The sequence below is a fragment of the Falco biarmicus genome, chromosome 6 (genome assembly GCF_023638135.1).
Source record: "Falco biarmicus isolate bFalBia1 chromosome 6, bFalBia1.pri, whole genome shotgun sequence".
In the NCBI taxonomy this organism is placed as follows: Eukaryota; Metazoa; Chordata; class Aves; order Falconiformes; family Falconidae; genus Falco; species Falco biarmicus.
This window is the reverse complement of record NC_079293.1, coordinates 86,840,299-86,868,188: the sequence shown is the minus strand read 5'-3', so window position 1 is coordinate 86,868,188 and position 27,890 is coordinate 86,840,299. Positions and strand designations below refer to the sequence as shown.

Genomic DNA, 27,890 nt, shown 5'->3' with positions numbered 1-27,890 from the left:
TTCTTTACAGGGTCTGGTTTGGTGGTCTTTTTTTTTTTCTAGTTTTGCAGATGTTCTTGTATCATATCATGCTCCTTGCTTTCCAAAACTGAGCAGGATCTTAAGAAAAGAAAGAAAAGAAGCTTCTGGAAGAGTCTGATTTTTAAAAAAACCCCAACAACCCAAACTACTAGCCATTTCATAAGGAGCAGCACTTACCTTGTGTGATATGCATTAAAAGGGGAGGGAAAGATGAAATGCTTTACAGCCTTCAAACAAATGGCTAAAGTGCACAATAGGACAAGTCTCCTTGCATCTTAGACATTTTCACTTATTACATTATATGACTAGGATTTATGCGTTTATTTACTACTTAAAATTTTCTTCTTTAGGGAATGAAAGATTTCCATATTAGCATGGCAGGAATTTCCTCAAAAGTGTTACGACTTTGCTTACTGATTAAGAAAATCTTTTTAATCCTATGGAGTGAAAACAGACCAGAAGGTTTTTCACTGAAGGCACACTAGCTGTTAAGCAACGTGTATGTTAACACAAATATCCTTGATTTCTTTCTAGTCCTTTATGGACTTCATACACAAATATGAGTGTTCTCACCTACCATTATGTTACTATATATGGATGTAACAAATGTCATGTTGTTATCTTGGACTCTATGTGTCCACGAAGTAGAGACATCTTTTTAGTAAAGCTACTGATTTTCATGAGCTCTTCACAAAAAAAATACCTAATGATCTGTTAATTCTGCTTTTTTGTTGGTTTTTTTTTTTAATAAGGAGTACTGATATTTTATTTATTTTTTTTAAAAAAAAACATCTTAAGCAAGATTTTCCCCATTTTTGATTAGTGAAAAATCAAAATCTGAAAATTCATTTGATAGGAGGCATTCTCACGATAGCAGGCATACATTATGGCATGGTGTTCTAAAAGAATTGTTAAGAAGCTGTAAAATGATATTTGTAAATACAATATCATGACAACCAAAAGCAACAACTTATTTTATAGGTTCTATGTGCTGAAGCAGTGCCGTAAGTTATTTTTATTCCTGGCAGAACAAAAAGCCCACTCCCTAAGACATTGATTCTTTATCAGTTGCTGCACGCTGTGTAAGCTGCTATACGCTATAGGAGAAGCTATGCTATGGACTGCGCTGCCTAGTACTGCCCCATGGTACCTCAGAGGTTCTGCTTACTGGTGAAGATGCTCAGCAGTGTCTTAATTTAATAAATAATATATAGCATCACCAGCAGCACTGTTGTAGTTTTTTGTTGCTCTCTGTAACCTGATCTTCACGAGGCTGGGGCATGGTGTGGAGAGGCAGAAAAAGCCACAATGATTTTGTAGTAGTAGATGGTAAGAGTGTGAGCAAGCTCTGTAGCGTGAAGGTATCTGTAGCTTCTCTCTTCTGGAGGCACGTTATGGTTATGTTAAGCAGGCTTCTGGAGGACTAGGAAGCTGGAATGCATTTTTATTTTACTTATTTATTTTCTTTAAACAGAAGTACCTTCTATTTGATGGTTTATGAAATAATGAACCAAACTTTAATGTGTCGAAGGTTGTTGTCTGGCGCTTTCCTGGGTTAGATTACATGTTGGGTCTTTTATACCAGAAGTAGGAATAGCAGTGTTTGAAAATAGAGACTTGTCTGTTCCAGTATCTTTAGAAAGGTATTCCTTGCTTGAAACAAGCATATCAAAGGATGATAATTAGTGCAACAAAAAAGAAAAATGTTTCAGTGTTAGCAATTCAAATCCTATTGATTTGTGTTGGTTTCCTTGGAGAAAGCTGCATTGGGTGACATTCGTAGGAGGAAGTGCAGTGAGCAGTGGGCTGAGCGTTTCGAAGGGCGCATCCCAGAGCGGAGGGAAGAGGGCACCTGGGCTGCCGCACGGAGCCGGCGGGGAGAGGTGCTCACCTGGCCTTTGGTATTGCCTTCTCAGCATTGCTGCTTTGTTCCTCTCTTTTTCCTGGTGTGCTGCTAGGAAGAGTCAAGGAAGCACTTTGCACCCCCTCCACTCCCCTGTCTGTAATATCATGACACTTTGTTTTTAGCATCTTAATGAAGGAAAGGTTTTCCGTCATCCTCTGCAGCGCTGAGGATCCCTTCTTCTCTGCAACTTCTGTAAGACCACAGGGTTGATCAAACATTTTGAGGCACCAAAGCAACGCTCTTGTGCTGCAACAACATGGTGACTCAGACTCACTGTGTGGAAACTGTAATCGTCTCCTGCCCGCTGGAGATTTCACATGGGTTTGAGAGTGCCTGCTTGGAAATCAGTGTAATGGGTCCAAATGTTTTAAACCGGTGATAGTCTTTTTCACAAGATATTTTTCATTTAGTGGCCATATTTTGATAATAAGGTTTTAGAAACAAAAGGGTTGGATTCTGCAAGCCTTTACTCTTTTTTTCAGTCCTGTTAATTTAAGTGGATTTTCTCCCTATTTCAACTATATTAAAGATAAAATTGAAGAGATGTTTTTGACTACTGTTCATAAATGTACCACAATCTACGTTTCTTACTGAACAGGATTTGAATTCAAGATGTCCTAAAAGATTAGTATTGGAGTCATGTAGTATCTTATCTCAAATATCCCTTTCTTTAAAGCTGGTTTCAACTTTTGTAATACTTAAACCTTCTGCCTTGTAAATAATGCATATGTGCTATGCCCCTATTCAGTATTCAGTCTATTGTTTTCTATTATCTTTCTTATTTATACGGTCTTCCTGCTGTAAAATGAAGAAGATTTTGGACATATTCCCCCAGGACTTGAAAACTGTTAGTAGAATTCAATCCTCTTTCTTACAGAAATTTGAATATAATTTGAATACATTAAAACTAATCTTAAAAAGGTAGCATTCTTTGCAGAAAGGTATCAATAAGCGTTTTGCAACAAGTTGAGAAAGTATTTTGTATGTCCCAGTAGTTTGCTGTTATCTTTCAACAATCGTAGAGAAAACTCAAAAAATGACTTTCAGAAGTCATTTTACAGTGTATTAGAATATCAGTGTATTAGAATATTAGTATAGCTAAAGTTTTACTCGTTGCAAATATGATTCTTCATATCATTTTGCAAGCAAATGCGCTCTGCGATGCTGCAGCATACGCTCGGAAATGGCTTCCTGGGGACTGCAAAGAGGCAGCTTCAGTTTGGGCTGGTTTCCGACGTACTGCTGAGTCTGAAAACTCACATCGCCTCTGCTGGCTTTTTTGTTTTCTGAAAAGATGAATTGAGGGGCACTGTGCATCCCATGGCTGTGTATGTTGTTCTGTAGGTAGTTTTTCTTGAAATGGTAATGTTTTTGCAGTAAGGAAATCCAACCCTGAGGCTCAGGCTGGCATTCTGTATTTGTCCAAGTAAATCTTGTGCAGCCTTTTCAAACAGAGGCAACATAAAATTATGAGTTAAAATTACCTATCTGCTTGAGGATTGATAGAGTAGGCATCTTCTTTGCACTATAAAAATGGCAATAAGAATGGAAGTTGAGTCAAGCTGGTTTATACACCAAAGAAAATAATTAAGTGAAATAGAACAGAATAAATCCCTTTTCATGGGACTCTCTCTCAGCTGCCGCAGATGCAGTAATACAAAATGGTAAAGCCACAGAAGTGGAGCAACATGTGTGAGAGAGGGCTCTGCATAACAGTAGCTTCCTGAATAAAATAGCAATAATGCCAGATTCTTGTAGTCCATTATTCACAATTCAGAAGACAACTTTCTAAATATTTGTAGTTTCCAGCATACAAATAAATCATAGAGTAAAATAATTATATGTCAGACCATAAGGTATGAAAGTGTTATACTGTTTAAGGGGCCTTAGAGATCTTGTATCACTTAATCATTTTGTAAATACGGGTTTTCATTGTATACAAAATGTATGCACAGTAAAGGCAATTAATGTGGACAGTACCAAAATGATACGTACTACAGCAGTAAATAATCCAGATAGTTGAATTTATCTGCTCAGGGATACTTAACTGTCACACCTCGAGTTGTATTGAACGGTTATAGTTATGGCATTATAATATACCTCTTACTAGAGGTCGACTTTGCCTCAGTTTCCGCTAGTTACAATTTATTATGTCAAAAAGTGACTACCTTTAAACTCAGCTAATTAATTACTGGCTTAATACTTGGCAGTCTTGTTACTTTGAAGCAGGGTTTAAATCCAAGTTATTTATGATGGCAGTTCAGGCACTGGAAGTGATCAGTTTTCATGAGCTCCAAGTTACTCAGGTTTGTGGATCAGCACACACTCAGTCATATACGTAAGAAGAAGGAAGGAAAGCAGAGCAGTGACAAAGGAATAGCTGCTGCACAAAGAAGTACAGCCCCCACCATGATGCAACAGCAGCAGCAATTGCATCAGACACACCAAAATATCATTATCTTGATTTTTAGAAGAAACCTCCTATTTTGCAACCACAATTACTTTCAGCAGTAGCGTCCATGTTTACTCATCTGAGTGTTGGGCCAGGGGTCCCATGTGCCATGCAATCTCAGGTCTCAAAGTTAGCTTAGGTTCTTTAGTTGGGAGTTCCACAGAGAAATCGGAGCATCTGCATTAGATACCTGCCTCTTCTTATTGACTTTATGGCATCAGGTAACCCAAGCATTTGATTTAGTGCTTTAACACTAGATACTAAAGCCCTCCTTCCTGTACGTGGCTAACCCCCCAAACAGCTCGATAAGCTATACATACTGTGCCATGACTTGATTCTGCCTTAATTTAATGAAATGGCTGTAATCAGAATTAAGTGATGGCAGAGTCTGGCTTACCATTTACACAGTATCGTTATGAGTGATATAAGGTGGGAAATAACAAAAGCCTGTCCTTCAGGGCAGTGTTGGGTTTCACCTGAAAGATGCTGGCAGTGTGGCAGGAGGCTGTGAGGAGCACACGGGCTGCTTCCAGCTGACGTGAGGGGGTGATCTGGTGTGCATCGCCCCTTGGTTTTGTCACAAGCAATGTCTTGTTCAAACAGGTTTTCGAAGAAGATCAGAAAACAGGTTTGTGTTAAGCTCCAGTGTTTCTAACCTCTGAACCTCCTCTTTCTTTTTCATCACCTTCCTTCAAAGGTGAGCCATGATTAAGTTAAAAACAACAGAGCTACTTCTGGTTTTATTTTCTGCAGTATCTTTCTGTGTCTAAGATATTAAATCATTGCTTTTATGAAAGAAACCCAAATATGGAAAACTTGGATTTTCTTTTGACATTATGTTTACTGAAGACCCTGAATAAACATAATTTGTGAGTATTGTGAGTTATAGTCTATGTCAAACCATACATTAGTGAGAAATGTCCTTGAGTTCCATGGATATATAATGATTTTTTTTTTAATTAGGCTTAATGGAAAGATTGAGGGAAATTTTATGTATAAATTGGGATCCAGAATTCTGTGAAAAATGCAGATGTGTCATGAAGTAATAAAAGTCAATACGTCTAAAAAAATCTATTACAATATTATGTTGTTTATTAGTGTCAAATTCAAACAATTGGTAATTCTGGCTTTGTTATTTTTATTGAAGCTGATTTTGGGTGGACTGAATTGCTCTTGGGACGTGAGTACCTGTCCAGGGAGAGCTCTGGGTGGCATTTCTATATTAAGTGCCTTAGTGGCATTCCTAAATCCAGGTGGAGATGAACCAGTGTTCTGTCTCAGCTTTCTTTTTATGCTTTTGCAAGTCTTGCTGCAAGGAAGTATGTTAAAATACAGTGAGAGAGGAGGAATGAAACTCATTTTTACCCGCAGGCAGTAGTCATGTGTCATAGATCAAGGTTATAAAAGATTGTAGCCTGCAATATAGCAGTGAGCATGTGCTGCTGGCTGCTGTGGCTCCTGGAAGCGTTGTTCCTATGAGGGAAACTGTCCGATTTGGTCCTTCAGTCTGTCTAAAAGATGTCTTGTCTATGTCACAGCACTCACATTATACAATGCCCCTTCCTTAGATCAAGCACACAATTCTTAGCTCCTTAGATTTCTTAAACACAAGCTCAGGAGTGGTGTGATCCATATTTACATGATCTAGGTTTTATTTTTCAAAAGGTAAAATATAAGATGAATGTGACTGAAGAGGCAGCTTTGGCCATCTCACCAGCTGAGCACTCCTCAGCCTCCCCTCTGCTGAGCTGCAAAGCACGTGGCCTTGTTGTTCCCAGTGAGCCCACACCCCGGGCTCCCCCAGTGCTGGACACTGGAAATCGGATCCCCATCTGGGCCAGGCTCAGTTTGCTTTTTGTACCCAGCCTAGTTTGTACCAGACCCAGACCATTCCCAGCATATATCTTGTTCCATCTCTCCACCTCCAGGTGTCCTTTCCCATGACCAAAGAGCAGAAGAGAAAATATACTGATTTCTTATTCTTGCCCTGTAAAAGAGGTAAGGCCCAGCATGCCAGTGTTTACTGGTGCTTAACGGGACACAACTGTCTGAAGATGCTGCGTGCATCTTTAGTGTCAGCACGTTTTATTTCTGCAAACAAAAAAACCTCCAAAAATAAAATAAAATCTCACATTATTTTGAAGCATTAACAAAGGTTTTTTTCTTTCCCCTTTTAAAATAAAGCGTAAAATGAAACTCCAGCCCCAAATGCCCTATTGCTTTTAGAGAATTTATAACATGATCTCTGTGAGTGTGACAAGTTATTAAAGCATGGAGTTTTCATTACAGAAATTATTCAATTTGAAAGTTTCAACTTGAGGTGTAGATACAGATGCCTTAAATCACAGAATCTAAAGACAGAGCAGGCTTTACAATATTTAAACTTCTGCCTGTAAAATTATGCCACTGTTGCTTGTAAATATGCTAAAAGCCTCCTGTAGTGTCTTGTAAATATGCTAAGCATCCCCTGTAGTTAATTCCCCCACTACCGTTATAAATGGGAGCAAAGAAAAGGTATTTCTTACATTATAGCTTCTTTTCCCAGGTGTCAATCTGCTGTTTTGTTTGGCATTAGCAGCTCCATTCCTTGACTGACAGGCTTCAGAGTTTGCTGTAATTGTGAGCCATGCTCACAGTCACTGTGCTCTAGAGTCAGCACTGTACTGTGTGCTATTTTTTCAAAAAAAGGAGCATTACAGTGCCAACAAGTAATAAATAGAATCGTAGAATCATTTAGGTTGGAAAAGACCTTTAAGATCGAGTCCAACCATAAGATCCTTTGCATTATCACATGATAGTCTGAACTGCTACAGTTATAATTGTCTTAGCACTCCCATTATAAACCCGAGTTTTTATGTGTTACTGAAAGAAGTGGTGCAGGCTGGCCTGGCAAACTGCCTATCAAATACCATGCTTGCTTTCTAATATTCATTCCAGGAGCAAGACTGTATAGGTAGGAAAAGGGAAAATGATTTCCAGGAGATCCTGGTTAACAACAGTGCCGGGGGGCTGACATACAGGGGCTGCATTGGTGGGCAGGTGCCGGAGCTAGCCATGGCCAGCCAAACATCAGCTGTAGCCAAAAGTCCCGTCCAGCGTTTGCAGGGTGCGGAGCCCAGGCAGCGCTGCCAGGGGCTGCCCATGGCACGGCTGTGCTGAGCCCACCGCCGGCAGCCGACCTCGGCCCCGGGCTCTGGCCAAGGGTCCTCTCCTGGGTGCAGCCTTGGGGACCTGGGGGGACCCTGCTGGGGGTACCCTGAGTTTACACGGGCTTTTCTGCGGGAGGGTCAGGACAAACATCGTGAGCCCTGAGCCAGCTCCTCAGTGTGCAAAGGGTGTGTGTGATGCAGCAGCACAGCCCCCAGACCCTTCTGGGCTCGTTCCCAGCAGGGACGTTTCACAGAGGTATGGCCCACAGTGATGAAATTGGTTTTTTCTCTTCATATTTCACCAGCATCGGGGAGGGGGGCAGCCCAAGAATTATTTAGGGGCAGTCTGGAGAACAGAAAGAAGAAAATATTATGTTTGTTGTGCAAGTCTGATTTTCCCATTGATTGCGAAGGCCAGCTATAAGTTACATGGTTAATACTAATTCAGAAATCATTTATGATGTACTAAAGCTGGAGTATCCCTATTGAGTAATGTGCTGTGGTCAGTAGAGTTCATCTGAAATGATGCCAGCTTAATGAAGAACATTGTTTGGTCATAGCTCTGTGTTTAGCCTTGAATCATCTTCCTTTTCTTCTTTAAAGAACTGTTGCAGCTTTTGAGATGCAGTTTCTGATATTATCTCGACCGCCTTCTCTTTGTTTCACTGTATTGTTAAAAATGTATTATTTCAACCAAAATTTATGATTTTGTTTTGTTGTTTGGGAAATGTAAGGTTCTAGGTCTCTGGGCAGACCACACTACTGCAGTCCTGCCGTCCTGTGAGTTCTGCTAAAATGGGATCTTATTGCTCTTACTATGTTCTTTAATGTGTATAGCATACTTTTCATACCTATTTAAATGCCATCTTTCTGCAGTTTATTATTTTATGTGCTGTTTTTCTGTTTTCCGCACAAGCCAACATAATTGCCTTCATGTACGTTCAGGAGAAGAATGATTTATTTACCAGACAAAAAAAAAAAAAAAAAGGTATTGGGCATAAATAACTTCTGAGTGTGTTCTAACATTCTTGTATTTATTACATGGTCATACAAACATGCCTAGTTTGAGAGCAACTCTTTGCAGAAAATAGATTGCAAAAAGTACAGAATGTGTCTAGAGACTTTTCAAAAACACAGTTCTATTTGTGCTGTGAGGACCAAAGAACTGTGAAATATGTGGTAAAACATAATGCAGAGTGATTTTTACATACCAAAGGTGCTGACACATACTAAAACCCATACGTGCTAACAAAGACCTGAATGTTAAAGGTCTGTTCAGAAGCTGAATAAAATTCTGAATAGACTGGAAATATTCAGAGTTGTATTTTAAGGGCTTAAGAAATGAGGTATTGTGTCTTTCTGCAATTCTTTTTGTGTGTCACTTGGGACTGTATTTACATTTTTTGTATGCTGTATTGTGTACCGTCAGTTTTTCTAGAAAGTAATTTTGTAATGAGGTGTCAGTAGAAATGAGGTAGATTTATTACACTTCTGTGACTGGTTATCAATAACTTGTTGCAGTGCGTTATTTCACCGTGGGATAAACTGGTTATGGTCTAACACTCCCTGCTCATTCTTCTTCCTGCTTCTATTTAACATTTCTACTAAATATTCTGTTTAACATTTAGTGCGGTATGTTGGGTGGCTTTTGTAAGGTCAGATACTGTTTTGTCTTTAGACAGAACTTGGCACTAGAGAGTTATCAGTGTTACAGAACTGAAATTTTGATCATTTGGTCTGGGTTTTTGTTACAGCTTTAATTCAGATTGCCCTCTGAACGCAGTCTGGTGTGCATGGGGAGTCCCAATTCGTTTTCTTGTTATTGGTTCCTTATTAATAGAAAAAGCAACAAGAAAGTAAAATTTGAAAAAAATTGCAAATTTTTTTGCTGAAGAATGGCTGCTTTTTGGGTTCTTTTTTTTCAGGACTAGTTAGAACAGGTCCTTGAACTCCACAGACTTCATTCACATACCGCTTTACTAACTGCTGAACAGATTCTTCTACAGCTGTTCCTGTTGTTCTCTTGTCTCACTGGAAGCTGTTTGAATAACAAAAACATAGATAACCCTTTTTCATCTGAATGGTGCTTCCCAAAAGAGGTGGAGTGTTGCAATGGAACGCTACTGGTTTGTAAAAATACTGTTAGGTTTAGAATCCAAGCTCTTTCAAATTCAAAGATATTTCAGTTTTGGTACTTTTCAATATATAAATGCTGATTTTTAGTACATGCTTCAGCAATATAGCAGTCATAAGCAAAGATGAAGTTAAGAAGATGAATGAAGAACATTCCTTCCTTTTTACCGTATCATTTCTGTTCATCCTATTGTGGCTTTCAGGATTATCACTGATACTTCCTGAAAACTTTGCAGTTGTGTGACAGTCTAAAAAACATGGATTATGAGATAAAAATTGGAAAGACTTCAAAGTCTCTTGGCCCTTCCAGTGTCTAAAGATACCTTTTAGTATCCTCAGAGAATAACTTTGCTACTAATTGTTTACAATATGTGTTATGTTTCAATGAATCTGCATCTTTCTTTTGGGATATTTTTCCTGGTTATTAGTCTCAATGCTGGTTATTTTGTTTGCGTATAATCTTATTCATCTGTGCAGTTGTCTACTGTAAGACTCTTTCATCCTGAACTTGGTATTTCCACTCAGTCTTCTGAAGTTATCCACATGGCTTTTTCCTTCCTTCCTTCTGAGTTTCTCATCTTAATGTCAATCCCTGTTGCAATACCTTCCATTACCACTCTGAAGTGCATAAACACGCTAATTATGCTAATAGCTTTTCCTGGTGTCTTGACGCAAGTCTGTTCAACTGATAGTGCTGGTGAAAAGCAACTTAAAACAACTTGTCAGCCCTACCCAGTGAGTGCTGGCAGTCACTCTGCCGTTCCTTTCCTCAGTTATTAAATGTAAATGTTCAACAATATTAATTTTCTAGCTTCAGAAGACTCATAACTTCTGTGACCCTGCAACACTGCTATGTATACCTGGGGGGATAAGGAGCCAGAAGAGATATTCTTGGCAATGATTTTATTTTTCCACTTCCATCCTCTTCTCTTTCCTTCCTTGCAAGGGTCATACCAATGTTCATATGCTTCTTGAGTCCTGTGAGGCCAAAATGTTTTGTTCAGCCCACCATTAATTTTCCAAAGCTGTTTTTGAAAGTTCCCTGTCATCGTTGGAGGTAAAATGGCTTTTCCCATTGCCTTTGCCTGTTCGGGTCAGTCCTGCCCAAATCATCGGGGACCAGAAGTGGGGGCGTCTTGTTGCTTTGGCCTTGGAAGGCTTGTCTGTGCCTGCTGAGCCTGACCCTGCTGCCATTGCTGCCTTCAGGAGACATCCTCTTCAGGGTAGCCTTGAGTTTTAGGAACTACCTTTTCTTTTCCCAGGCACCAGGCCTTGGGGATATCCCTTGTGCTCCTGTACCCAGGGCAGCAGGCTGTGAGGTCTCAGATCCCTGGGGGGGAGGATGAGTATGGAGTTCAGATTTTCTCAGTCCCTCAAGTATCTGAAGACACTTTCTGGTATACATGAAGAGAAATATTACTACTAATTATTTACACTAAATAGTTCCCCAAATGTGTTACATGTAGTATCTGCGTACAAGAACAGCTCACTGAAATATTTTCATATAATTGTTATATGGTATATATCTCCCAAACAAAAAAAAAGGTAACAGGCAAGTTAAAGTGGAACAGCCTCTTTTCCCTGCTTCTGCTCCCCCAGTTTTCTGTTTAAAGGCTTTTAATAAATCTTTTATAAACATTACCTCTCAGTTAATTTAGATTAATTAAAAACATTTCTTTGGTCTTAGCTGTTGGATATCAGTTCTGGCCTGCTGATACGATGATAGAAAATGTGATACAAAGATTTTAATTGGCAGCCGGTGCTGAATCACTGCTCCTGCTAGCTGGCAGGGGCAGCCTGTCCTGGTGATATTCCTGCTGGTTTGCCAGGTCCCTCAGCGGTCCTGAGGAAGCCGTGGTAGCTCTGGCTGCCAAGATTTTTTCTATGTGTATCAATGTATAAGCTGGCAGGGTATTGAAGTCGATTCTATTATTTCCCCCCCCCTCGGAGATCACTTAGCCTTATTTTTAATGTAGGTTTCTTTGCTTCATGTGTCTCTGCATCCACAGAGGGGAAAAAAGCATTAAATAATTTCTCCTTCACTGCTTTTATTTGATTTTCTAATTTGTGGTGCTATGCCCAGGCCCTGAACCTTTTAAACATCGTTACATGCGCCGCTTCAGGTCTCGCTCATGCTGATGCTTTGGGCTCTTGACTTAACATTTCTCTACCGTTTCCCCGTGGTTTCTGCCGCCTTTGGGAGTTCCACCAAAAGAGTATTTAGATGTGAAATGGATCATTTCTTTACCCTTCATTCATTCCCTTTTGCTATTTTCTTGTGCATTTTCTCTATTGATGAAATGGACGCTTCTTTCCTGTACCTGCCATACCGGCAGGTCGGCGTGTGGTGCAGGACGGAGGTGAGCCAGGCCTCCCACTCGGGCAGAGCCCAGAGCCAGGCAGTGCCCCACGGCAGGCAGATATGTCACCGTGTTCTTGTGACGTGGAAGCACGTAGAGTCTTAGTTCCTCAGTCTTCTCGTTCGTAAAATGGGAATAATAAACTTCCGCGTGTGGTTAGCGTTCAAGGAACGTTGGTGAAAACTTCTACAGGAGTTGTTCATATAGTACAAGGAAAAAAAAATGATAGAGACTAATTAAATAAAGTAGGTGTTGTGCTGCATACTTTTCATTTGGTAAGCAAAGCTAATACAGGAAGGCCATTAGAATGAAAAATTGTGTCTTGCTTGAAACCTTCTTTTAGTTCTTTAATTTTGTAAATATCTTGTCAGTTGTTCTAGGAAAAGCCAAATTTCTATCCCACGTGAGAAGTGAAAACATCGCTGCCAGTCCCCGGACCCCTGAAGTAAGATGATGTCTCAGTAACCCCATTCTGTTTTACAAATATGCAGAGACGGTAGCGTTTGGCCAGTAGGGTGAAATTTTGGTATCTGTTCCTGCTTCTAGATTTACAAGAGCAGGTTGCACTGCCATGTTAAAGTCGGGCATAGAGACTGGGATTGTAAGAGTTGCGCCGAGTTAATGTCCTGCAAAAATCAGACCAGATTTTCAGCTGATGGATTTAAGCACACCTTTTATTAAAATAATTCAGTTTTTCCCTATTACATCAGCAGCAATAAATTCCTCATATCACTGTGAGATAATTAATAATGTGGGATTATGATCTGTCTGTGCAAAGTAGATAAATTAAGGATGCAGAGGTAAAAAATGAAAATCTGATGATAACATCAAAAATAAAACAACGAATGGGTGAAGGAACTACTATATTTAAAGAGGTATCATGTACCTAGAAATATGGTAGAAGTGTGTAAAGAACTGGTAATGTAGAGTAAGGAAATGAAACATATATGATGCAAATATGTCTCATATTTCAAGGAAATATTCCTTGAAATCAAAAGAAAATTTTAACGGAACAGTCTTTAAAAGTCACGAGCGACGTTTTGCAGAACACACAATTTTCTCATGGTATGCACTGCTTCTGGGGGAGTGGAGTTTATTTAAATTCGATTAAGTGTATATATATTTATAAATCTGTATTATAGAACATATGCCCTGTGCTCCTCACACATCAAGCATTGTATAAACACTGTGAGATCAGTGAGTTCTGGTGGGAGGACTGAGAACAAATACTGGCAGTACACATAAAAACAGAAAAAAAGAGGTGCCATTGTTAGCTTATAATAAAGAAAATGTTGAGTTAAGGAATAAATTCTGTCCTTTTGACTTCAGAGGTGTTGGACCTTTCTACCATGGATCTGGTTCTGGCCTGCAAGGCAGCAGAGTCCTCTGTGTGTGAAGCAGGTTTGATGGGTTTTGGTGGGCTGGACTCATGCCAGGCCTCCATGCACTGCCTGATCATTTCTTGTGAAATGCATTAAAGTATTCCCTTTTTTAACTTTGGAGAAGTACTTTGTCTGCGAAACGCGTAGATGCGTATTCGCTTACACTTCACAAGTGTGTGAATGCATGGGGTGAGATAGATGACAGTAATTTTTGCGGTTTAAGTTGCCTCTTTATCACAAGGAAGCAAATAGGATCTGTATGAGGTACATGCTATTGCAGAGTGTGCTCCTTGCGTAGCATTCGGCTGCGGTTAAAGCCATCAAATTTCCTTTATGACTCCTTATATCTCAAGACTCTATTTGCTTCAGATTTAGGGTGCGTAATTCGCCTGTGGCTGCATTCAAAGCAACGTACTCCAGGCAGGAGACCAGCTGCGGGATGCTGCCCTGCAAGGATGGAAATTCAGGCACAGAACATCTGCATAAGCCGGGAAAACTTGAATTTCTAGTGCTAGAGGAGATGTCTGATTCAAGAAAGGGTTTTTCTGTACTAATTCTTAGTAGGGATTAATGAACAGCAAATTCCAATAATTCTCACTTAGTAAGAGTTATTGGAATTTGCTGTTCATTAATCTCATTAGGTCAGACAAAATGCTTTGTTTAGTGTGATATGTACTAGTAAAACCCCCATGTTTAGACATAAAAGGCTAAGCAAAATGCTTACAGCTAATTAAAGAACATTGTTCTCTATTGCTTGAAGGACCTATTGCATCCTGGTAGCCTTTATAGCCCATTTCTGATAACAAAACAGATAGAGACACTAATGCAGTGTTTTAAATATGCCAAAAAATTATTAAGGGTTGCCTGAAATACTGACTTAAAATTTTGGTACTGAAAATATTTGAAAGTGACTGCCATTTCCATGCATTAAGAAAACAGACATGTTAATTCTTGGGAAAATATATTATCTTATCTATAGATTCTCTGAGTTTTGGAAGTCTGTTGCCCATTTCATAGCCCGTATCATTCGATGGAACATTCTGCTGGAAAGATCTATCGTTTGAGAAAACGGTCGTTTATGTAATGAGTTTTCTTGGGTCTCTGCAGTTCTGCTTTGGTTCTCATGCTCGGTGCAGCTGTGCCATGGTTTGGACGATGAGGCTGTTGGGTGCGCCGGTGGGTGTGCTGCTCCCTTTGGTGTGTTCTGAGACGAGCTGGCGGCAGCCGCCCGCTGCCCAGTGCCCAGGGCTCTGTAAGTAATTTGGTGGAATTATTGGATGTTACAATATGCTGATACGTTTGAAAAGAGGTTACTATAACAATGGGATTTTGAGCAATGAAAGATGTTGACTGTGTGTCAAGTCTGCCATGGCCAAAGGCTGGCCTAGTGTGATACACAGCCAGCAATGACAGGCTTTTTTTTTTCTGGGGGGGGGGGAGGGATTTAGTAACCCAATTTCTGTTACAAAAAGATTTTACAGCCATCATATATCTTGATGAGGATAATCTAGACACAATTTATCTCTGTAATCTAATTTGGATGATTATTTACTGAGCTATTTTTTAATGTTTTTACCCTTACATGCACGGTGTATACACTAATGCCAATTTGCAACTAATCTTTTTAACCGATACAAAAATTGAACCTGTGCTTTTGAATGCCATGCTAACCCCCGGCTTGCGTGACACAGCAGCACAGTCCCTTCGGATGAAACGTTGGCCTCTGCTTTTCTTCTGCAGTGCCCTCGGTTTTGCAGGCTTGGCACCAGCACAGTCCCAAAAATGCACTTTGGGAGCCACGGCTTGCGTGGCACTGCAGCGTGCTCTGCGTGGTGCTTTGGACTGGCCTGTTTTAACCTGTGTAGTTACGTAGGAATATGTAATGGTATCATTTGTTGGAGATGGATTTGCAGCTTGCATTATTTTTACCGTAGCACAGGTCTTCTCTTCTGCTACCTCTGGAGGATGTTTCAGGTGGTTAAAGGAAAATCCAGTCTCTTTTCCGTGAGCTAGTTATGTATGATTCTCTTTGGCTCACATTATGACATCAGCTTTGTAGAATATTTTTTATTCATTTTCAAAGCATCTGAAAAAGGCAATAAACTACCTTAATTCCTCTCCTTCCGCCTCCACACCCCCTCCCACCCCCCCCACCCCCCCATCTCAATGCAGCCCTGCAGCTGCACGGCATTGCCGTTTTGTGGGTTTGGGCTGCCTGTACAGTGCAGGCAGATCAGGAACATGAGACTGAGCACTGGCAGTGATTTCTGAGAAATTGTGAAACAGTGATCTTTCACTGAGAAGAGAGTAGAGGCGAGCTGTTGCGATACTTTCCATTTGAAAGCTGAATGCTCAGGAAATGCAGGGGAAGGAAAAGGAAAGGGTAGGAGGAGGGTGAGGGGAACCTTTGGGTGTACTTAGATTATCAAATTACAGACTTTGTGAAAAATGAGTTATGAACTTCACTAGGAAGCAGTGATACAGTAGAAGGAAAAGATGTAATGAAACATTTCTGCATTTGAAGAAAGCACCTTTGCTGCTCACCTGAACTTAAGCTGAATTTTGGTTTGAATATTGAAGGAAATGATGCATCATAGGACAACAGGGCTTTTCAGATGCCCGTGGCAGTTTGCATGCAAAGTCATCCCTTAACCAATGATAATTTTTTCAGAAAATCTTGTAGGCTTGCAGCTCTTGTACTCATGTACTCCTTCGGGGGGCATAGTGCTAGTCTAGCAAAAGGTGGGCATTGTGCTAATTTAGAATCATTCTGTTTTGGCATTCAATTGGAAGTTGCGAGGTAGCTCTGAATGGCAGGTTGCTGAGGGTGTCTGCCAAAGCACCTGGGTCAGAGGGTGGAAACAGCTTTCAAGCTGTCCTGCACACGAGGAGCTGTGGCTTTTACTGTTGAAATTTTAATTCTTATGGAAAACAAGCAAAGCTGTAACTGGGAACTGAGTCCCACATCCAAAGGAACAAAATGTGGATTTAGAGTTCAGGTTGGACTCCTCTTTAATTACTGTTCTTAGAGCAGGGACACAACCAACATGGTCAATCCTGGAGACTGTCACTCCCTGAGAGCAGAGATGAATTGTTAATCCATGGGAGCTCCTTTTTGTGCACGCCTATTCTTGGCTGCTGAAAAAGTGCCATGCTCTTACATGAGTATATTCCTAACAGGCAATAACTGATCATAAGATGAACACTTGCAGTATATTATATTTTATCATCAGTCTCTTTACTTAATAAGGCTATAATAGCAAGTCGTTTGAAGTCAGTTTATTTTTTTAATGCACACTGCTGAATGTACAGAAAATTGGTGGGTAATTCAGGATTTTTTTTAATTTAGAGGATAAGTACTACTACAGATCCATTAGTTCTGTGACAGATACACCTAATACATGTCGTGGTTTAACCCCAGCTGGCAACTAAGTACCACACAGCCACTCCCACCCTCCCTCCCTTGCCCCCAGCGGGATGGGGAGGTGAATGAAAGAAAAGTAAGACTTGTGGGTTGAGTTAAGAGCAATTTAATAATTGAAATGTAATAATAATAATAAGAGCAACAAGAATAATAGGGGAATAAAACCCCAGGGGGGAAAAAGACCCAAACAAGTGAAGAAACCCAGGCGATGCAAAATGCAGTTGCTCATTGTCCAGCCAGTCCCCCAGCAGCGATCGGTGGCTCCCGGCCAAGTCCCCCCCATTTATATACCGAGCACGACGTTCTGTGGTATGGAACATCCCTTCGGCTAGTTGGGGTCACCTGTCCTGGCCCTGCTCCCTCCCGGCTCCTCGTGCACCTGCTCACTGGTAGAACATGGGAAACTGGACAGTCCTGGATTTAGGGTAAGCACTACTTAGCAACAGCTAAACCACCAGTGTCTTACCAACATTATTCTCATACTAAACCCAAAACACAGCCCTGCAGCAGCTACTAGGAAGAAAACTAACTCTATCCCAGCCAAAACTAGGATAATAATGTCTTGTAATTTTTAGGAATTATTTAAACCAGCAGATAGCCTTCTGCTTTTTTAAATGCTCTTTTAAGCTAGTATTTGAAATACCTCAGAACAAAAGGTTTCTGTAACTAATTTTTGAAATGTAGATGTGCTTTAAAATACGTATCAAGTCACAAGTAGGAACATGTGGCATTCTAACCTGTTTGTTGCTTTGAGGGCCAGCCAAAGTTTCAGTGCAAAGTCTCAATATCCACGCTTGCCAGAGAGTTGATTTGTGACTTATCCAGAATAAAAGTGTGTGTGTAAATGGGGTTGCTCATTCCTGCCCAAATCCTGCGCAGATTAAAGCACATCACACCTGCAGCACACGCAGCAAGCTCAACCAGGTGTGCGTGCAACAGGAGTGGGGAGGTGGTAGCTGTTGTACATGGACATCCCTGTGCCATGCCCCTTCCACGCTTCCAGGACACGGCAAGCAGAGTGGCTCTTCTGGCAAGACTGCAGCGAGCGGCCTCAGCCAGCACTTCATTAAAAAGCTATTGTTACAAAAAGTGGCAGAAAAACTGCACTCATGGGGTAAGCTTTGCCGATAGGAGTAAAAGCTTTGGTTTGCTCCTCAATCGGCAGATCTGACTGTGTGCAGGCCAGGAGCAGACTTGCTGCAAGATTTTGTTTTACTATTTTATTCCATTTCATTAATTTTTTTTTTCACAGTTGGTTTTTACTCTGGTACTATACTGAAACTGAGTTTAGGGCATTGTTATTAGCACACATGGAGTGAACATAACCCAGGGAAAGACATGGTTTTACCATGGGAAGTGTTGTACTGTCATAGCGAATGCTTTGGTGCAGCAGCTGAAATCTTGTGTTTTGGTGAGGGGGAGGGCACCATCACTTCATGTGAAATCTCTCCGGGGATCATTTCCACGTTTGCTTATTCATTTTTTAAGACAGGTAGAACATTAATGAATGTTGTGAAGAAAACATGATCTAATACCCTTTTAAGCACTTTATACCAAAAGAGTGACCACACTTTTGTCAATCTGTCTGATATATTTTCCATGATTATGCAATAAAGCTAGACCAGCTTGTGGACTGGTTCAGGACCAGGAGGTAACTTCTCATCAGGTGGAGATCCTTCCATTTACTGGTTTATTTTTGCCCTTCCACAGAGGCTGGCCAAATGAAATGTTCTCTTCATGCCCTGCTCATCACTCTGGTGTTTTCAGCAATTTGCGCTCCATCTCTAGGGTTAAAAGTGTCACACAGCTGCAATAAAGTGTCATTTTTGCCAATTCTGTGGTTATTGACAGATCTCAGGCATTTAGTGCCCAGTTTCTTGGACCTTTGTCTTGGGTGAGCCGTGTGGGATACGCGCTCAAGAGCTATGAGAGAAATATGTGTAGCGGATCCCTCTGTTGTAATAATAAAATATAGAGCTAAGGATCGTCTCATGCCCACTGACAAGTAAGTTCAACTAACTTTATTTATGTTTCTTGCTTAATGCAAATTTTTGGCCTCTGTGATTCAGAGGACACCTTGAAAATCTTGTCTAAGTGACCTGTTATGAATCAATAGCCAAATAACAGAATCTCAGCTTTGTTACTCCTAGAAAAAATCATTGCAATTTTTAATAGCTTTCTTCACTTGTTTCCTTTTCAACGAAAACATCAAAAATCTAAAACATCAAAAATCTATGAACTGTTTGGTTGCTTAAGCATGGTGTTACTGCAGCTGCTGTTTCTCCATAACCTTTTGGGAAGCAGGCAAGTTAGATCCTGGTCTGGCATCAGAAGTGCAGACACAGACATAGAACAGCTGAGAAGACCTGCACTGGGGCAGTCCTACCATATGCTGTCTGCTCTTGGAAATGAATCCAGGATGTTTCCTGCAACTTTTCTGGGAATTTGTCAAAAAATTCCTGTGGCAAGATTGCTCCCGGTACAGCTTCCAGCCAGGCCAGGCAAAGGTAAAGCTGTGTAATGCCCCAGTTCCCTTTTGGGTTTTGAAGCAAGCAGTGTGCTGAAGCCTGGGCAATTAGGCAGCTAATAAACCTTGAACAATTTAAATAGAAATGGGGTGCGGAGGATTTTGTGACTGTGTTCTGTGCCTTGACCATTTTGCCATGTTAGGAATTCATGACTATTATTCCCACTCTCCGGTGAACCCTAGGTTAATCACTCTGTAAGCTTAATGACCTTCAAGGTAATATTTCTTTTTTTCCCTTTTAAATCAGGCCAATTTTTTAAATGTCAAGCAGTCTACGACTAAGGGATGACTCATTTTGTGTCATGTTATATCTTTTGGTAACTATGATTATATCTTTCCTGAGTGTGATCAGTTAGAAAACTTGAAAAACTGCTGTTTTTAATTATAGGCAAGGTAGCACCATAGCAGCGTTTAGTAATCCTGTAAGATTTCTGGAACCAGAATGTATCGTAAAGTTTAAAGGTGCACAGTATAGTGAAAATGATGTAAAAACTCAAAGTTAAACAGGCTAATTCAGTTGCACATTGGAAGTTAGAGATGCATCTGGCCTTTTTCACTTGCTGTGTGGGAGTGTTGCAATGCAGTGTTGTTTGGGGTTTTGCACTGCTTGCAGTTGCCTTTGCAGGATGCACATGCAAAATTCAGCTGAAACTACAGAGCCACTTGTACACAGGGGTGTTACGTTCTCAAAAAGCATGAGCAGGAAACAACTAGAGCTGCTAAAGTATTGCCTGTGGTAACGAGAACATGATGTGCAGTTTAAAAATCAGTAATAATTAATATAAAAGAAGATAATACCTGCAATCTGCCTTGGACTCCTGTCTAGAGCTTGGTTGAGGGAGAGGAAGAAATGATTCTGGAAAAGTTTTGTGGGGCACTGTATAGTCTGGCTTTAGTGCTCCAAATGGCTTAAAAGTTCAGTTACCAGTATCAGTTCTTGTAGTGCAGATTGGACTTTTTGTTGGGTGAAAGGGAAGGAGATCAGAAAGAAAGGAAAGGACAGGTAGGTGTGCAGCACTGCTTCAGACTGATGGGCAGAGGGAGATTTATGGAAGAGGTCTCCCTGTTTAGAAGAAATACTAATACTCTGTCCTATGGTCTCTGAAAATGGCCATCAATATAGGGAGGATTTCAAGAATTATCTTGGAAATGTGATAGCTGAAAGGAGAGTTGAAATTTACTGTTACTACCTGTAGCAAAGGAGGTAATACCTGCAGACTAAAGCTGATGGCGTGGTGGTGAAATACCTACAAAAGCAAACTGAGGTGGACTTACATGCTAATTCTGCCACGCCGAGTTACACCTGATGCTTTCAGAATCCACAAACATTCATTCTGCAGCATCCCCAAAGTGAGGAGAGAATAGTGTCCTTACAAACCAGTAGGCTGCAACAAGGCTTTACGTCAGTCGGATTCTACTGTCCCTGCTGTTTCTCCTTCCCCCAAAGGCCACACCACTCCTCCTCCATCCAGCCCCCTCTCCCACCATCCTCGGTGCTATTTAACCCTTGGTGGGAACGAGCTGCAGCTGTGCATCATCCATGTCAATCAACCCGCTGCCTTCGTAGCAAGGCCACAGCTGCATGTTATCAGTGTTAATCAACCCACTGCCTGCATTCCTCTGCACCTATCTCACCCTAACCTCATGGCAGAAGAGAAAGGATCAGTAAAAAGGCATAAGTGGAGCCCAACCCAAACCAGTTAACAAACCGTGTCAACTAACATTTAACATTGGAGCAGGTATTAGGTAACAAGCCATGATCTAGCTTTGAGATTCTGCCTCCAGTTCAAAGCATTTTCTCCGATGAGTGATAATGTCTTTGTCATGTCTCTGCCCATTACTGTCATTCTTAGACTAAGTCCAAGTTTGGGGATTTCAGAATGACTAAATAACTAATGAGCCATGCTTGTGTTCGGAGTCTGACATTGCTGATAAACTTTGCAGTAAAGAAGTGATTCTCCACCAGCTTCAGAACATGTGACACTTGCTGCCATCCCTTAAGCGATAAACGAAAGAAGGGATTTATAACAGATGCTTTATAAGGCACTTTCATTATGTGCTTTCTTATGTTTCCTTTTACGTTCTCTGTTAAACCGAAGTTTTAAAGCTGTTTTCTTTTCAGACAGGTGACAAGTGAGTCAGTAAGTGAAGGTACAGATGCAGACAGTTTGACAGCCCATGAAAACAATGATCCAGGGCACCAATGGCAAATCTGATTTGTAATTCTGAATTATGTATTGCAAAATAGCGAAAGTTCCTAGGAATAGTTATATAGTCTTGGAAGTTTCTTGTTTAAAAATAACCTTCCCCTGTGTTGCAAGTGAGTGTCAGCAGCTGCTGCTGAAAACGGACAAATATGAGGACTAGAATTTGATTTTTTTAAAACTTTGAGTTCTCTCTTCATTATCCGTCAGCACTGCAGTTCTCATGGCTCTCTGCCCTCTGTTTCCCGTGATTTCTGAATGACTGCTGTCCCTTCAGTGGCTGTATAATTCCTGCCTCTGCTTTGATAATTTCACCATTTTGGTGGAGGACTGCTCAAAATGTTTGTGGCTTTGCCACTAGTGCATAAAGTGCTTTTTAAATCCATGATGCTAAAGTACAGGGTTTCTTTCCTGGTTCCTACTGAATGTTTCTGCACACACCGCTTGGTGCAGCGGGTGCTGAAGACCCCCTATGAATGTCTCTGCAGTCTCTGAAGAGTCCCTGTGATTTGGCGGGGTGGGGGAAGGCAGGTGCTGCCTGGTGTGCCTGAGTGCCTCCCTTGGTGGCACGGCAGTGCCAGGGCTCCCTTTGGCTTGTGTTCTGTCTGGGCTGCAGAACTTAGATTTTCACTAAGTTACATTTTCATCACCCCGACTGTTGCCAAATAGGCTGATTAATCAGTATGCATATAGCGATTGCTGCACCTCCTCACTATGTGTTAACACAGTAAAAGCTAGTTAGGAGTTCAGCAGAGTGTAAGGTAAGTTGGAATTGTTCCCTCAAAACAGCATTAATTCAAAATTATTTTCACTCATTCAGAGTCCTGTGCAGCTTTGGGTGTCCTAAAGAAGTTGCTATTTAAAAGTTACCTGTCTAGAATCAGGAGACAGCTCACACCTGCTATAAATTCTCTTCATGTAGTTGGGAGGACAGAATTAGGCAGCTTTCCCAGTGGCAGGCTGGTAACACTTGCACTGAAAGGGCAGATGATCCCAAACCAGATGACACTCTGAATTCCAGAGGTAGAGAAAGAACTTCTTGTAGAGGTTTTTGTTGTGAGTACCTTAAACCGCCACCCCCCCCCCCCCCTTTTTTTTTTAATGCTTCAGAGTCTGGTGTCTTCTTTTTTATTATTTTTTATTATTATTATTATTTTTTTCTGTGAAAATCTATTGCTTCTTCGGAGTCTTTTACAGTTTGCCATGATGGCTGTGGCTCGATGCCAGCAGGGTACACAACCTGACTTGCTGTGAGACAAGATTGGGGACTGTTCCAAATAGCTGGCAACTACAAATAACTGCCAAACAGAGAAAGGCAACCTTGCTGCCAGCTGTCTCTGCCTGACAGAATGCCATCTTGGGTTATACATACAGAACAGAATGAATAAAAAAAATGTGGTTGTTTTTTTCCCCTTTTGTTTTTTTTCCTTTAAGCCGATTGAACTAAAGAATCAGAGATTTGACACCTTATATAGAATTCAAGAGGCATACACACTATGACTCATTCTTCATTCTTCAACAGATTCAAGTCCATTGTAGCAAACTTCACAAAACCAAGGCTATTATTTTTATTTATGTTTTGAGAACAAAATAATTTACACGTAAATGTTCTGTAATATAGAATATGTTCACGTAACTATAAAGAAAAATTACTCATCGGAAGTGAGGGAGGAGTTTAAGATAAATACGCGTTAAATATAAATAAACACTAATACATGGGAAATTACACTTATCACAGCATGATGGTGTGTATTAAGACAAAGAAATGCTTTATAAGTGCTGGAATGAAAGAGGAATTCAGTTGCACTTAAGTTGATGGTTTTAAAAACTGAAAAACAAGTTTCTTTATCATCAAGCTATGTTTAAAAAACAGTTAAAACATTTCAAACAGTCTTTCCTACTACACTGAAATCTAATCAGAGGGGCATCTCCCATTGTCTGGGAGAAATGAGTCTGGCCCGTTACCTAAACTGTTTGTATTGACAGAAAAGGTTTTTACTGATACTTTTGTGTCATTGTCCCCCCTGCCCCGTGGGCGGGATCCTTTAATGCTGGTTAGTGTACAAGACAGATGCGGTTCTGAAACAGTGGCCCCACTTTACATGTGGGTATAAAGATTTTCAAGAAATATTGACTGAAACGCAGATGAGAAAAGCTTTAGTGGTTGTAGGATTGCTTCTAATGAAGAGATGACAATTTCTTAGGGTTATGTGTCTGCAGGGCCAGTACCACAAGTAGGATGTTTTAGGATGTTTTGAACACTAAACTCCTAGGACCCTGGGGTTTTATTAGCTTTACTCTTGGCTTGGACTTGGTTCAGACTTTGGTTTAAGGTCCATCTCTTGAACTGGCCAGCCCAAATATTTCTGAAGTCTGAAATGCAGAACCAAAGTGGAATTAGCAGTGTTTAACCCCAGCCATTCCCTGGTGTCACTGTGGGTCTCTCTCAAAGGACTACAAGAGGTGTTTTTCCCTGTAGGTATCAGTGTAGGAATTGACAGCACAAGGCTGTCCCATCCATCTCAAAGCAGTCAGGTGAAGTCACTTTCTGTTTAAAAATCTCTTCTTTCACCCTGAAGTAGTGCAGTTCTGCTTATCAAGAAACTCACCATCATTGCTTGAACTAGCAGAACTATAATCCTCTGAGCTGCTGGTGTCTGAGGGGCCAGGAAGGCAATGAAAACTCCAATCTGGGTGGCATGAAAGCTCCCAGGTAGAGCTGCCTGGTGACTTAGCAGCAGCATGAGCAGCACTGATTTTTACCGCACCACAGATGAAGGGCTTGGGCTGGGTCGCTCCTGCTGCAGGATGGGGACAAGGGTGAGAACTGGAGCTGGGGAGGAGAGCCCTACTGAGATGAGTGAGGGGTGTGAGTGTCCGAGGGGAGGGTGCTCGTTGCTGCAGCTCCTTGCATGAGCTGTCCCCTCTCTGGTGAAATGTGGTCAGGCAGCAGCAGCAGTGAAATGCCACAAGCCAGAGAGAGAGAAGTGAACAGGCAGAATAAAAACATTAAGTAGTGTATTTTACCACTGTCTTCCTTTCTCCTGGGACAAAACCCCCCCCAAACCCACCCCTTTATTGTTCTGCCTGTGTGATTTGTCTTACTGTGCAGAGGTCAGAGGAGCCGTGGTGGTGCAGCTGGGCGAGAGCTAGCAGTTACAGGTAATCCAATTTACACTCACTCTCCAGACGATTTAACTTTCCAGGTTGGTTTGAGGTCTGTAATTTCAGTGTAATCCTGTAAGACAAGACTGCAGAAAGGGAGGGTGCAGTGGCTGGAGGGGTGCTGAGCTGCGGCGAGCCACCCCCGCGCAGGGGCACTAAGACACACAAAGACCCAGGAGGCAGCGGTCCTCCCTGTCCTTGGGTGTACATCCCGCTGTGTGGTGGGTCTGTCGCTTCAGAGACATCAAAGCTGTGTCCTGGTGGGTGTTCAGATGCCCTCAGTGCGCTGCCTTACCCGCCTTCTGTTGATGATCCTTCAGGTGATGCTGTAAGAGCCAGTACCACTTCCCTCAGGCTTTGCTGTTGTCAAAGCAGGTGATGTGTGGCAGGGTGGTGTGTCTCCTCTGGTGAAATGCAGCCTGGTGGTAATGAAAGGCCAGATCCTGCTCCTCCTGCTGGGCCAAAGCCTTCCTGTCAGTCCTGGGAAGCACACCAGAAGCAGGCTCCAGAAATCCCGAGTGCACCGTATGGTGTCTGAATTTGTATTTGGTATTGACTTCAGGATTCACTCTGCATGTAGAGAAGGCCATCGTCTGACTTTTATGGAGAGAAAAATCAGCTTTACGCAGCTGAAGGTCCCCGTTAATTACCTCACAGGAAGGTGGCGTCAAATCTCCCTTTCCCCCCAGTGCTGAAAGCTGCGAATGATCCTCTTCAGGAGCAGAGCACCAATGCTCCCGTCACGGGCTGCACAGCTCAGTAGTGGATCCATAAAAACACAGTTTGGTTTGGATTTTTTTGAAAGCCTGCTTTCCTTTACACCGGGCGTGAATAAGACGTAGAGGAATAAAGCGCTCTCCGCTCCCCTTTCACCTCTGAAAAGCAGCACCATTCAGGATAAGATCCTCCACTTGGGTATCCTTATACAGAGTTTCTTATGGATTCCGGCTTTTCTAGTTCATCCAAGGATTATACGCACTTTGTAAGTTTTCACTGAGCTCTTTCTGCTCTTGCTATAAACGTACAATTCCCATTCATGAGGAAAAAAGAGCTTTAGGTGTGTCTATCCAGGGCAAAACTTAATTTTATTATGTGGCATAATTTAACCCTTTAAAGGCATAAACCCACCCTCTTGTCAGAGAGAGCTGCTTTAATTAAGCTATGGCAGAAAGTGCCTGTCTGCCATTATTTTAAGAGGCACACAATTTTGAAAACGCTTTACATGGCTTGCGAGATAGAACCGCTACAGCCTGTGCTAACAGATCTTGCTGAAAGAGGCATTTGTAGGAGCAAGTGAGACCCGGATACCTCCAGCCCCACCGTGGACTTAAAAATGCCAGCAGTGCTGACGTGGCAGGACCTTGCCTGGTTGCTCTCGTGAGGGAGAAGGTAATGCTTTCTAACCATTCTCCACTTACATGCTTAGCATGGAGTTGATGTTTTGTTTCTAAGCCTCCTCTAGTTCTCCGAGCATAGGGACTTGTTTGGCAATGTGTCCTAGCAATTTACCTGCAGCTGAATCGGAAATTTACGTGCAGAAATCTTATTCTTAAGGGTTATCTGGCAGGTCTCTGACATTTCCTGCGGAGGGAAAGGAGGTTTCTGTAAGCCTTCATAGATTTCTTCATTTAACATTACTGTTGGAGACGGCTCTACAGATAAAATCTTTTATGTGTATTTTTCGTAACTGTACATGAGAGATAAATCAAGATACAATCAAGATTATATGGAATATTTCAGTAGCATTAGTGATAGGTATTTCATTGCTAAACTATGTGTACAGACTGTGATTAGAAGATTTACAGTTGAAGTAAAAGAATAAAATAGGTACTGATTTGCATTAATGATTACATCAAATACATGATCTGGTAGTTAAGGTTGAAGAGATGCTTGTATTAGATCCTAAATTCTGGTACATACGTGTAACTTACGAACTTTAAGATCTGTATTTCAAAGTTTCACTTGTATAGTCTCAACCTTGAATTTTATTTAAAGTAGTGGTTGAAGAATAACTGTTCATCCATCATTCCTTCTAAATTTGGAAGAAGCTGTTTAGAAACTCTTCACAGACTTTTAAAAATCCTGGACACTTTAAAAATACAATTTCCAGTAGAATTTTGTCAGTATGTGAAAAACAGGTCAGCATATGTACCTTTGATCCATCTGAATGCTTTGCTGTTGTTGGATAAGCAACATGCAAATTGCAAAATGGATATCAGAGATGTCTGGTTCTGATACATGTATACTTCTTCCCAACTGTTCTCAGTTCAAAAATGAATCATCTTAGAATCGTCTCCCTGCCTGTAAACACCAAGGTGTCATTAGCATAGATTTCAAAATTTTGATCTGTCCAAACGTAAACTTGCAGAAGACCTAAAGGGTTTTCAGCTTGAAAGTCCAAATCCAATCCTGACATTTCTCAGCCCATTTTTATTTTCCAAGGAAGCTAACCGTGGTATGTACGTTAATATCATAACCCTGCAGAATCTGGAGGGCCAAATGCTCAGGTACTATACACTGAAGGATTTTACTACCAGCATTAGGTGATTAACACTAATTTACCACAGCTGAAGATGTCACCCCATGTATTTACTCTCTGGTGAAAGTATTTTCCTGAGCCAGTCTTGTGCTCTGGTGGGCATGATCTGTGGATGTATATGTATGAGTTCATGAATATTCTGTGACTTAATTGGGTTATAGAAATGTCTGCTGTGTGGCTTGGATTAAATTCACTGTATACATGACCTGGTTAATTAATAGCTGAAGTGTTTGTTATGAGTTTTGCAGTAGTGCAGTGGACCAACCTTCTGCTTCAGGCGTGATTACACAACTCTGATCTATGAGGAGGGTGGTAGAGATGCGCAGCGTGCCACCAGAAAGTGATATGGAGGAGGGGGTCTTTTTAAGTCCCCGAATTCCCTGATCAGAAGGGGGAAAAAGGTTTTGCCAAGTCATGAAAGGACATTTAGCTTCTCCCTTTCCTGAATTTGTACCTGCTGGTGTGCACACGGAGGTATTGTTCTTCTGTTTAGGGTTATCTGGGCTGTCAGATCTTGCAGTGGCCTCCTGCTGCTGGGCAGAGCGATGGGAAGGACTTCTTTGAGAGCTATGTAAGCTTCCTGTAGCTGTTGGATGAGGCAGGCTGTTCTGGATGTCTTCTGTCTCTG

General features: G+C 41.3%; 1 protein-coding gene across 3 annotated transcripts in view; it reads left to right on the top strand.

Annotated features, from left to right (window-relative positions):
- The window catches only part of SMYD3 (SET and MYND domain containing 3), a 420,179-nt gene that overhangs the window by 174,703 nt on the left and 217,586 nt on the right, over positions 1 to 27,890 (top strand). Inside the window, exon 1 of one of the 3 annotated variants that reach the window (XM_056344178.1) lies at positions 8,792 to 8,874. The exons of 1 other annotated variant lie outside the window; for it this stretch is intronic. The gene's annotated coding sequence lies outside the window, so the exon portion shown is untranslated. Of the gene's footprint in view, positions 1 to 8,791; positions 8,875 to 24,701; positions 24,721 to 27,890 lie in introns of those variants that run through there. One more of the 3 variants, XM_056344179.1, reaches the window with a different exon arrangement.